At 40.2% G+C, this 13,783-nt stretch overlaps 1 protein-coding gene across 6 annotated transcripts in view; it reads left to right on the top strand.

The window, feature by feature from the left end:
• Pcdh15 (protocadherin related 15) overlaps positions 1 to 13,783 on the top strand; it is an 827,095-nt gene that overhangs the window by 776,987 nt on the left and 36,325 nt on the right. The gene's annotated exons all lie outside the window — the stretch shown is intronic.

The raw sequence follows: 13,783 nt of genomic DNA, 5'->3' as shown, positions 1-13,783 counted from the left end.
AATGGAGTTCTTCAGTATTGCAGCCTTTTCAAGTTGACTTCCTTCATAAAAACCTAAGGTTGCTCCACCATTTCAGGACCAGATAGATCATTTCTTCTTATCACTGAACAGTTCTTCGGGAAGAGCATGTGTTTCTGGGATGCCACCGTGGCTCTTCCCTGCTCCCTAGTTCTTGTGTTCTCCATCAAATTAATTCAAATGAGATGCTCAGAGCTCAGTATAGAAGACGAGCATAGTTATACAGAACAACAGAAACACACTAGAAAGGTAAGAGAGCTAGAGCGAACAAAGGCCAGGAGAGAACTATGCCAGCCTTCATGTTTAGTGGGCGTTACACTATTTCTTCATGTCTCTGGAATAGACACCATCCCTGACAGAGGCACGGGGTTCTTTCTAGATATTGATGGCCACATTTGGCTACTAGTATGTGCAATGTCTTAAGAGAGAGGGCAACACTGTCTCTTTGTTTTTTTATCAGAACACCTTGCCTAGGTAGTAATTTTATGACCTTTCAGACACTTTAGAATGGTTCTCTATTGCAGCCAGAGATGGGAACCAGATCCCATTTTTCTGTCCAATAATCAAAAGGATCACCTACTCCTCCTTTTCAGTTCCCTGGTTTTACCTTCAAGCTTCCTAATATCTGAATAGTTTAACATATATACCACAGTTTATTTGTCCAAAACCCTTCCTCTGAAAGACACCCTTGTAATTTCTAAGTTCCTAAAGTTCTAATTCACAGCAAACTTAATGAGTAAGCTGATGCCAAGAATACAGATTTCTGTCAAAGGCAGTCAAAATGATTGCGATTTCACATCAATGTAAAATATGGGATCCATAGAATGACAAAGACTGAGAGATAGGACAGTTGCACATGTCTGTGTGACCGTGAAGCAATTAGGAAAAGGATAAGTGCTTGGCTGTTGCTACCCATTAGAATGCTACCCCACATGCCAGCAGCTCCCTGGTGCTAGAAATTGAATGAGCTAGCTAGCTTCAGCACATAGAGATGTATTGGAAGAGATCTGAAGCTGCAGGATCAGGGTGAGAATAGAAATTAGGGTGTAGCACAGTCCCCAGATAGGACCAAAGACCGACAGCAAGACTACAAGAAGGGCCTGCAGCAAGAACTGTAAGAACGTGGGGGATGAGCAAACTTGAAGGTGCGGTCTACATTTGGTCACATGGGATGAAGGGAGGGAAAAGAACTCTTCTGTTTTAAGGGGGAGTAGTTGATAGTTTTAATTATGCATTCTTTTTGTTTTATGTCTAGGTGACATTGCTCTGTTAAAGGTGCCCCAAATGAAGTCTTTCTTCCTACTTTTCTTCATGCACTTCTTCCTTATCTTCCCACTGCATCCATCTTCTTCTTCTCTGTCCCCTCTTCTTCATCCTTATATCCATCCTTATCTCAAAGCAGCAGCTAATTTTCCTTTGTCCTATGTGGTAAGTTCAGTGAAATTCAAGGATACTTCCTTTGTATTCTTCCAAAGGCAGTTCCTTTACAGTGAAGAGCATGGGCGAGAAAGGGTGAGAGGTCCTGTGGGTGAAACTTCTCACACACTCTTTTGAAACTTGCCTCTCACTAGATACCACCTTCACACATACCCTTCATATACCTTTCACTCTGCTGAGCTCTCATTGGTTCAGATACTATCCCGTGTTTTTATGTTTGCTTGTTTGTTTCTTTATCTGTGCATTTTAAGTGACATTCAGGGAAAATATCCTTAAGACCAGTACTAAGAACTTCCTTCCATATGTTCTTTTGGTTCTTCTGGTTTCAAGTTTTATATTCAAATCTTTTATAACCACATTGAATTTTGTATATGATTACCCAACAAAAATGGTCAAGTGACTCAGAAAGAGCATTCTTCAAATAACAAATGGGCAATGGCTGCACAAAGCAGACGTTCAGCTAACCATCATCACGTGGGCATAAGTCAAGATCACGTGAGAAATTGCCTTCACCATTTGAGGATAGATAATGTTAAGATATTTTCAAAGTAAAATGGAGCGGTGAGCTTATGCAGAAAGCAGAATAGTTACAGATATCTCAAATGAGATGAAAAGGTGTGTAGTTACTATAAAAAACACAGAGGAAGTTTTTCAAAACATTTAAAAATTAAATACTGTTATGATCCAGCAATTTTGCTTTTAGACATCCTTTAACAGAATATCAAGTAGATGTGTGTACTTCACATTGATTTCTACATTATAGGAACAGTGCAAATGTCTAATCACACAGAGATCATATAATAAAGATAAATGTAACAAATGTTTAGTAGGTAGATACAGAAGATGGAAAAATACTTTTTTAAGGTACGTTATTTGAAAAACATTTTAGCTTTATTATTTTTGTGGGGGGGAATAGAATCATTTTCTATTGTATTTTTTTAAATAAAGAATGGATATTGGAGCTTTTATTTTATGTATGTGATGACACTGTAGCTGTCTTCAGACACACCAGAAGAGGGCATCAGATCCCATTACAGATGGTTGTGAGCCACCATGTGGTTGCTGGGAATTGAACTCAGGACCTCTGGAAGAGCAGTCAGTGCTCTTAACCACTGAGCCATCCCTCCAGCCCGTATTATTTTTAATATATTTTATTTTCTTCCATGATTAATACATTTGCTGTGTTTAAAAATACGTATATTTAAAGAACTTGAAACTTTATAAACTTACAGTCACTAATCTAGTATCACATATGTAAAAGAATGGAATACCAAAGCCAAACTCTAAATTCTGTACCTCTGCTGTCTCCACCTACAAAATGTCAAAATTATAATGCTTTTTTGACATGGATGCCGCTCTTACATTTGGTGTGTTTTATGTGACTGTGGATCGAGGCTCCTTTTCCTATCCACCCATGGACACTGCAGTCAGGCATTGACGGTGTTTAGAAACTGGCTTTCTCTCCTCTATCAGTTCTCCACATTGGGAGGATCTTTGGGTAATCTCACTAGAAGGAACCTAAGACATGAAGAAGGCAATGACTGAGACAGCTATAAAAGAGAACCAGACTTTAATGAGACAGGCTTCCAGTGTCTGGCCGACAAAACTTAGAGATCAATCAAGCAAACAAAACATTTCACTGTAATTGACAGTATCTCCTAGCATGCACTGTTATACAAATTTCTTCCCAAGTTAAGATTGCAGTTTTTTCTGTAATGAGGGCAAACATAGCACAGGCTGGACTCTTAAGGCAATGCATTTTTTTAGTAGAGCAGAAAGTGGGTCAGTTTGATATTTGTTGCTCTCTCAAATACTTCCTAGATGTATCCCAGAAAGAACATTTACTCTACAGATAAGTTTAACCAGGATGTGAGCACCAACCAATAATCCTAGCACTATTGAGATCAGTTCAAGGCTATACTGTCTGTCTGTCTCTCTTGAGACCAAGTTGTCAAGGTTGACCTTGAGCCTTCAATCCCCCTGCCTCTACTTCCCAAATCCAAGGGTTGTAAGCATGTGCGACCATGCCTGCCTTGCATGGATTATGTATTGAAGAATTGTTTTGTTTTGTTTTGTTTAATGAAATAAAGTTGGCACTCTAACGCAGACTATAACTGTGAATGTAAAGAGAGGGACACATAAAGATACACACAGAGTGTGGCTGTGTGTTTCGCCAAGAAGATTCATACTGTGGCTATAAACGTCAAGGAGACCTGGAAGAATGTTACTAGAGATATTGAGATCCCCTCTTGCAGTTCTTAGTCTTGCTAATAAAAAGAAGTTAAAAATGGATCCCAAAGGGAGCTGAAGGATGCTTTTATTGAGTTGAAAAAGAAAAAGAAAAGAAATACAGAACCAGCAAGCTGTAAATCTTACCAAGTGCCTGGAAGAGAAATATGGAACAGAAAAAGGCAAATGCCTTGTGGTTTGGAGTTAAGCCTCTATGGAGGCCAGCTACATGCTCAGTAAGGAGCTACCCAGGGCAGGAGAACCTCAGAGAAAAAGTAAAGCTCAAATCATTAAGGAAAGCACAGACTTAGAAAAGAAGACGAAAAGTCACTGTTTTCTGAGGAACACAGAAAAGCAGGCAGACTTACTAAAGCCCTCTCAGCTACTGTGCTAGAGAATAGGAATTCTGGGAAAGAACTTCATGTTATCTCATTAAAATGCTAATTATTCCTCCAATCCCTTTAGCATAGCTGTAGGTGTACCCACCTTCTGAGAGGTGATCCCTTAATCTGGTTGTTGGCCTGTCCAACTGAAATGTTAGGTCTCCTCCACCAAGACTATCCATTCTCTGGACTTTCTGAAAGTTTGGGGTCTCCAGTCAGGACAGAATCAAAGACATTTTCAGCTTATGGCCAAGGACATGAACTGGGGTCCCCATGCTTAAACTGTCTGTCCTCTCCTGTACTTATCCTCTTCCTCTCTTTAGAGGTAAGCATTCAGGGAATCAGGACACTGACCAAAGCTGACTTCATACAGTTGAGTGGGGTTTTAGACATGGCAGTTGGGGTGCCCATCTAGTAGGTCTACTTGGAGACCGCAGAAGTGTATCATGCTTATACTATACAACAACCAGCTGTGTGTGTGGGGTTGGGAGGATGCTTGACTAGCGCCTTCATGAGAAATGTGAGGGAAGAAGTAAAGACAGGAGTTATTAGCATTGCAAGTCCTAGGCAAGAAACCGGAAGAAGTCAAGATGGAGGTTATGTGTTAACAGTCCAAGACAAAGTCCATTAGAGTCTCTTGAAAAGCTCACAAAACATCCCTCTGCTGTGTTCTCCCTCTGTTTTCCTTTAGAGTCTAAGGTTGGCCTCAAGAGTGTTGAAACAAGAAGGATCTGCTTTACATATTTTGTTAGCTGTTGGAGTGGCTAGAATCACACTGTAAGGTCCCTCCAGATGGCTTGCAGAGAGAAAAGAAAGAATAAATGTGATCATCACTTGATTTTTTAAGTTAAAATAACAGTGGACCTATCTCTTTTGGTAGCGAGTAGGCACTGCAAATATTGAATTGAGTCAATGTCATGGGATCTTATATCTGGGACTCTTTTAATCAATATCATTAGTGGATTTAAGTCTAAAATTTCGGGACCATAATCCTTCAGACTGTTATAGAAACATACCAATTATCTTAATCTTTGGTTATAGTTTCTTTCTGGGTATTTAAGGTTAGGAAATTGGAGAAAATTAACCGTCTTTTTTTTTTTTTTTTTTTTTTTTTTTTTTTTACTGCTAAAGCCAGTTGAGTGTCTAGTCCTCAAGGGTGAGCAGGCTTGGAAGGAGCTTCTAGCTCACTTAGTTATCTGTTTAACAGTTATTCCACCTGAGTGAGAATGAGTTACAGGCCATGCTTTGCTGTAGCTTCACTTTCAAGCACTGAGGAAAATTTCCTAAGCTGTAGACACCAGTTACAGTCTACCCACTGAGGTATCCATGGACTCCTAGCACAAGAGCACAGATGGCTCCCAAGAATTACTGGACAATTTTAGAAATGCCACCTGAGTCACCTGGGATCTAGTTAACCTTGGAGGGTGAGGGCAAAATAGTCTCCTATTTAACCCCTGTGCTCTATTAGATAGACCTCCATCTGTGGTCATCATACATCCAGGAGGAGGTCAGTTACACCAGTCCCTAGTACTTTTAACCACTATATAATATTTATGTAAAGCTTGCATACACACACACACACACACACACACACACACACACACACAAACCCTAAACATTTGGAGATGAACTTTGATTAGAAATAAATCATTTTCTTTTAATCTGGTCCTCATAGATGTTACTATGAGCTGAGCAATAATTTAAGGGAATTCCACTAATTTAATTGATCTAAGAAGTTTAATATCACGTATAATTTCTAAACTTCATCTTGAAGGTGCCTATAAACCTGGCTTCTAACTCTGTGCCTTGGCTAAGATCCCATCTTTGTCTTTGTCTATGGTCCTGTTGCTTCTCTTTATCTGCTGTTTTGTCCTCACTCAAAATCAAAAGCAAGGCTGCTTGCTGTAGATCATCCTCTGGACTCTACAAAGAGTGAATGGATATTTTACTGCCTTGTATTTTCTTTGGGTATTGCCCAGAAATTTACAAAGCCTTATAGTATGATAACATGCACAGAGACAATATTATGTCATATATTTTATATACATACTCACACATATACACACACACTGGATTCAAATTTCTTTTATTAAGATGCTAACATTGTTAATCTCCTTATGTCTCATGGTAACATGAAAGAACATAAAATGAAAGGGAGCCAGAAGTAGGGAAGAAAATGTGTTGAAAAGATGTAAGAATGATGTTATTTTGAGTCAAAGAAGGATTTCTGCATGAAAAGACTGTGTTCTATGGATTGACTTTTAAGTCAACCCATGCTACACAGTGAGACACTACTTCAAAAGGAGTCACCATATGTGGCTATTGTTAATACATTTCCATTTAAATATAAGTCTTTAATATATACTCTAATGTGTTCTACAAGTGTTTAATGATATAATGTTTTAATAATAAAGTTATTAAAGAAATTCCTATTTATAGGAATATAGAAAACAAATAACAAATGCTAACAATAGGTATTCCCAATTAAAAGCAAGTTATAGAACTAGAGAAAAGTTATACTTTAAAGAAATGATCGCTTCCTGGTTGCTGCCGCTGCAGAGAGCCCCTGGGCAGCACCCCACGAGCGAACCTGAGCCTCGGGACCACAGGTAAGACCAAATTTTCTGCTGCAAGAAAGCTGCCTGGTGAGCTTGGGACACAGGAAAGCAGAATTTCTCTAGGACCGGGCACGTTCTGTGTTTACAGGAAGTCCCACACCCGCGGATCCCGGCCCGCAGCAGCTCTCTGCTCCCAGACCCGGTGAGAGAGAGACCCAACCGCCTGGTCAGGTGGGCACTCCTGAGGCTGCAGAGCGGAAGAGACCACCAACTCTGCTCACCCCTGCCCACATCCCTGGCCCAAGAGGAAACTGTATAAGGCCTCTGGGCTCCCGTGGGGAAGGGCCCAGGAGCGGCAGGACCCCTGTGCCTGAGACACCGCCGGAACCTGAAAGAAACAGACCGGATAAACAGTTCTCTGCACCCAAATCCCGTGGGAGGGAGAGCTAAACCTTCAGAGAGGCAGACAAGCCTGGGAAACCAGAAGTGACTGCTCCCTGCACACACATCTCGGACGCCAGAGGAAAAAGCCAAAGACCATCTGGAACCCTGGTGCACTGAAGTTCCCGGAAGGGGCGGCACAGGTCTTCCTGGTTGCTGCCGCTGCAGAGAGCCCGTGGGCAGCACCCCACGAGCGAACCTGAGCCTCGGGACCACAGGTAAGACCAAATTTTCTGCTGCAAGAAAGCTGCCTGGTGAACTCAAGACACAGGCCCACAGGAACAGCTGAAGACCTGTAGAGAGGAAAAACTACACGCCAGAAAGCAGAACACTCTGTCCCCATAACTGACTGAAAGAGAGGAAAACAGGTCTACAGCACTCCTGTCACACAGGCTTATAGGACAGTCTAGCCACTGTCAGAAATAGCAGAACAAAGTAACACTAGAGATAATCTGATGGCGAGAGGCAAGCGCCGGAACCCAAGCAACAGAAACCAAGACTACATGCCATCATCGGAGCCCAATTCTCCCACCAAAACAAACATGGAATATCCAAACACACCAGAAAAGCAAGATCTAGTTACAAAATCATATTTGATCATGATGCTGGAGGACTTCAAGAAAGACATGAACACACTTAGGGAAGCACAGGAAAACATTAATAAACAAGTAAAAGCCTACAGAGAGGAATCGCAAAAATCCCTGAAAGAATTCCAGGAAAACACAATCAAACAGTTGAAGGAATTAAAAATGGAAATAGAAGCAATCAAGAAAGAACACATGGAAACAACCCTGGATATAGAAAACCAAAAGAAGAGACAAGGAGCTGTAGATACAAGCCTCACCAACAGAATTCAAGAGATGGAAGAGAGAATCTCAGGAGCAGAAGATTCCATAGAAATCATTGACTCAACTGTCAAAGATAATGTAAAGCGGAAAAAGCTACTGGTCCAAAACATACAGGAAATCCAGGACTCAATGAGAAGATCAAACCTAAGGATAATAGGTATAGAAGAGAGTGAAGACTCCCAGCTCAAAGGACCAGTAAATATCTTCAACAAAATCATAGAAGAAAACTTCCCTAACCTAAAAAAAGAGATACCCATAGACATACAAGAAGCCTACAGAACTCCAAACAGATTGGACCAGAAAAGAAACACCTCCCGTCACATAATTGTCAAAACACCAAACGCACAAAATAAAGAAAGAATATTAAAAGCAGTAAGGGAAAAAGGTCAAGTAACATATAAAGGGAGACCTATCAGAATCACACCAGACTTCTCGCCAGAAACTATGAAGGCCAGAAGATCCTGGACTGATGTCATACAGACCCTAAGAGAACACAAATGCCAGCCCAGGTTACTGTATCCAGCAAAACTCTCAACATTGATGGAGAAACCAAGATATTCCATGACAAAACCAAATTTACACAATATCTTTCTACAAATCCAGCACTACAAAGGATAATAAATGGTAAAGCCCAACATAAGGAGGCAAGCTATACCCTAGAAGAAGCAAGAAACTAATCGTCTCGGCAACAAAACAAAGAGAATGAAAGCACACAAACATAACCTCACATCCAAATATGAATATAAAGGGAAGCAATAATCACTATTCCTTAATATCTCTCAATATCAATGGCCTCAACTCCCCAATAAAAAGACATAGATTAACAAACTGGATACGCAATGAGGACCCTGCATTCTGCTGCCTACAGGAAACACACCTCAGAGACAAAGACAGACACTACCTCAGAGTGAAAGGCTGGAAAACAACTTTCCAAGCAAATGGTCAGAAGAAGCAAGCTGGAGTAGCCATTCTAATATCAAATAAAATCAATTTCCAACTAAAAGTCATCAAAAAAGATAAGGAAGGATACTTCATATTCATCAAAGGAAAAATCCACCAAGATGAACTCTCAATCCTAAATATCTATGCCCCAAATACAAGGGCACCTACATACATAAAAGAAACCTTACTAAAGCTCAAAACACACATTGCACCTCACACAATAATAGTGGGAGACTTCAACACCCCACTCTCATCAATGGACAGATCATGGAAACAGAAATTAAACAGTGATGTCGACAGACTAAGAGAAGTCATGAGCCAAATGGACTTAACGGATATTTATAGAACATTCTATCCTAAAGCAAAAGGATATACCTTCTTCTCAGCTCCTCATGGTACTTTCTCCAAAATTGACCATATAATTTGTCAAAAAACGGGCCTCAACAGGTACAGAAAGATAGAGATAATCCCATGCATGCTATCGGACCACCACGGCCTAAAACTGGTCTTCAATAACAATAAGGGAAGAATGCCCACATATACGTGGAAATTGAACAATGCTCTACTCAATGATAACCTGGTCAAGGAAGAAATAAAGAAAGAAATTAAAAACTTTTTAGAATTTAATGAAAATGAAGATACAACATACCCAAACTTATGGGACACAATGAAAGCTGTGCTAAGAGGAAAACTCATAGCTCTGAGTGCCTGCAGAAAGAAACAGGAAAGAGCATATGTCAGCAGCTTGACAGCACACCTAAAAGCTCTAGAACAAAAAGAAGCAAATACACCCAGGAGGAGTAGAAGGCAGGAAATAATCAAACTCAGAGCTGAAATCAACCAAGTAGAAACAAAAAGGACCATAGAAAGAATCAACAGAACCAAAAGTTGGTTCTTTGAGAAAATCAACAAGATAGATAAACCCTTAGCCAGACTAACGAGAGGACACAGAGAGTGCGTCCAAATTAACAAAATCAGAAATGAAAAGGGAGACATAACTACAGATTCAGAGGAAATTCAAAAAATCATCAGATCTTACTATAAAAACCTATATTCAACAAAATTTGAAAATCTTCAGGAAATGGACAATTTCCTAGACAGATACCAGGTATCGAAGTTAAATCAGGAACAGATAAACCAGTTAAACAACCCCATAACTCCTAAGGAAATAGAAGCAGTCATTAAAGGTCTTCCAACCAAAAAGAGCCCAGGTCCAGACGGGTTTAGTGCAGAATTCTATCAAACCTTCATAGAAGACCTCATACCAATATTATCCAAACTATTCCACAAAATTGAAACAGATGGAGCACTACCGAATTCCTTCTACGAAGCCACAATTACTCTTATACCTAAACCACACAAAGACACAACAAAGAAAGAGAACTTCAGACCAATTTCCCTTATGAATATCGACGCAAAAATACTCAATAAAATTCTGGCAAACCGAATTCAAGAGCACATCAAAACAATCATCCACCATGATCAAGTAGGCTTCATCCCAGGCATGCAGGGATGGTTTAATATACGGAAAACCATCAACGTGATCCATCATATAAACAAACTGAAAGAACAAAACCACATGATCATTTCATTAGATGCTGAGAAAGCATTTGACAAAATTCAACACCCCTTCATGATAAAAGTCCTGGAAAGAATAGGAATTCAAGGCCCATACCTAAACATAGTAAAAGCCATATACAGCAAACCAGTTGCTAACATTAAACTAAATGGAGAGAAACTCGAAGCAATCCCACTAAAATCAGGGACTAGACAAGGCTGCCCACTCTCTCCCTACTTATTCAATATAGTTCTTGAAGTTCTAGCCAGAGCAATCAGACAACAAAAGGAGATCAAGGGGATACAGATCGGAAAAGAAGAAGTCAAAATATCACTATTTGCAGATGACATGATAGTATATTTAAGTGATCCCAAAAGTTCCACCAGAGAACTACTAAAGCTGATAAACAACTTCAGCAAAGTGGCTGGGTATAAAATTAACTCAAATAAATCAGTTGCCTTCCTCTATACAAAAGAGAAACAAGCCGAGAAAGAAATTAGGGAAACGACACCCTTCATAATAGACCCAAATAATATAAAGTACCTCGGTGTGACTTTAACCAAGCAAGTAAAAGATCTGTACAATAAGAACTTCAAGACACTGAGGAAAGAAATTGAAGAAGACCTCAGAAGATGGAAAGATCTCCCATGCTCATGGATTGGCAGGATTAATATAGTAAAAATGGCCATTTTACCAAAAGCAATCTACAGATTCAATGCAATCCCCATCAAAATACCAATCCAATTCTTCAAAGAGTTAGACAGAACAATTTGCAAATTCATCTGGAATAACAAAAAACCCAGGATAGCTAAAGCTATCCTCAACAATAAAAGGACTTCAGGGGGAATCACTATCCCTGAACTCAAGCAGTATTACAGAGCAATAGTGATAAAAACTGCATGGTATTGGTACAGAGACAGACAGATAGACCAATGGAATAGAATTGAAGACCCAGAAATGAACCCACACACCTATGGTCACTTGATTTTTGACAAAGGAGCCAAAACCATCCAATGGAAAAAAGATAGCATTTTCAGCAAATGGTGCTGGTTCAACTGGAGGTCAACATGTAGAAGAATGCAGATCGATCCATGCTTATCACCCTGTACAAAGCTTAAGTCCAAGTGGATCAAGGACCTCCACATCAAACCAGACACACTCAAACTAATAGAAGAAAAACTAGGGAAGCATCTGGAACACATGGGCACTGGAAAAAATTTCCTGAACAAAACACCAATGGCTTATGCTCTAAGATCAAGAATCGACAAATGGGATCTCATAAAACTGCAAAGCTTCTGTAAGGCAAAGGACACGGTGGTTAGGACAAAACGGCAACCAACAGATTGGGAAAAGATCTTTACCAATCCTACAACAGATAGAGGCCTTATATCCAAAATATACAAAGAACTCAAGAAGTTAGACCGCAGGGAAACAAATAACCCTATTAAAAAATGGGGTTCAGAGCTAAACAAAGAATTCACAGCTGAGGAATGCCGAATGGCTGAGAAACACCTAAAGAAATGTTCAACATCTTTAGTCATAAGGGAAATGCAAATCAAAACAACCCTGAGATTTCACCTCACACCAGTGAGAATGGCTAAGATCAAAAACTCAGGTGACAGCAGATGCTGGCGAGGATGTGGAGAAAGAGGAACACTCCTCCATTGTTGGTGGGATTGCAGACTGGTAAAACCACTCTGGAAATCAGTCTGGAGGTTCCTCAGAAAATTGGACATTGAACTGCCTGAGGATCCAGCTATACCTCTCTTGGGCATATACCCAAAAGATGCCTCAACATATAAAAGAGACACGTGCTCCACTATGTTCATCGCAGCCTTATTTATAATAGCCAGAAAATGGAAAGAACCGAGATGCCCTTCAACAGAGGAATGGATACAGAAAATGTGGTACATCTACACAATGGAATATTACTCAGCTATCAAAAACAACGAGTCTATGAAATTCGTAGGCAAATGGTTGGAACTGGAAAATATCATCCTGAGTGAGCTAACCCAATCACAGAAAGACATACATGGTATGCACTCATTGATAAGTGGCTATTAGCCCAAATGCTTGAATTACCCTAGATCCCTAGAACAAACGAAACTCAAGACGGATGATCAAAATGTGAATGCTTCACTCCTTCTTTAAATGAGGAAAAAGAATACCCTTGGCTGGGAAGGGAGAGGCAAAGATTAAAACAGAGACTGAAGGAACATCCATTCAGAGCCTGCCCCACAGGTGGCCCATACATATACAGCCACCCAATTGGACAAGATGGATGAAGCAAAGAAGTGCAGACCGACAGGAGCCGGATGTAGATCGCTCCTGAGAGACACAGCCAGAATACAGCAAATACAGAGGCGAATGCCAGCAGCAAACCACTGAGCTGAGAATAGGTCCCCCGTTGAAGGAATCAGAGAAAGAACTGGAAGAGCTTGAAGGGGCTCGTGACCCCAAAAGTAAAACAATGTCAAGCAACCAGAGCTTCCAGGGACTAAGCCACTACCTAAAGACTATATATGGACTGACCCTGGACTCTGACCCCATAGGTAGCAATGAATATCCTAGTAAGAGCACCAGTGGAAGGGGAAGCCCTGGGTCCTGCTAAGACTGAACCCCCAGTGAACTAGACTATGGGGGGAGGGCGGCAATGGGGGGAGGGTTGGGAGGGGAACACCCATAAGGAAGGGGAGGGGGGAGGGGGATTTTGCCCGGAAACCGGGAAAGGGAATAACACTTGAAATGTATATAAGAAATACTCAAGTTAATAAAAAAATAAAATAAAATAGAAAAAAAAAGAAAAAAAAAAAAAAAAGAAATGATCTAATGGCTAACATTATTTTTATCTTTTCTACTAAATATTTCTTTTTCTGTATAAGATAACAAATCTTTAAGCTTTTTCTATTTTCCGTAGCTAGCTTCTGAGGTTTTCATGGAATATTTAATCTTGCAAACTCACCAAATTTGTCTACGTCCTTCCACTGCGGCCACATTCTGAGGATCTTCCTAACCCTGGGGAAATGGGTATCCTATTCCTCCACCATGATGGGAGTGTCATACCCTCCTGCAGAGGTGTCATTTATGAAATCAACAACAAGGGTGGAAAGTCCCAGTGTCCTGTGGTCCCTAAAGCAGAGGCTACATGATTAGTGCACTATAGCTGACATTTTCCACAAGTCAGATAAACACTCAAATGATGTCATAAACTCAGGACTGCAGACTTAAAATAGCACATGGTTGATAAGTTCTTTCACATATTCATCTTCTAGTATCACTGGGAATTAAATGCTGAAAACCCATATAGACATTTACCAGTAAACACTAGCAAAAAAAAACAAAAAACAAAAAAAACCTGTCATTTACTAA

This window comes from Rattus norvegicus, chromosome 20, assembly GCF_021556685.1.
Source record: "Rattus norvegicus strain SHRSP/BbbUtx chromosome 20, alternate assembly SHRSP_T2T, whole genome shotgun sequence".
In the NCBI taxonomy this organism is placed as follows: Eukaryota; Metazoa; Chordata; class Mammalia; order Rodentia; family Muridae; genus Rattus; species Rattus norvegicus.
Note: the sequence above shows the minus strand (reverse complement) of the source record. Positions and strands in the feature narration are given on the sequence as shown.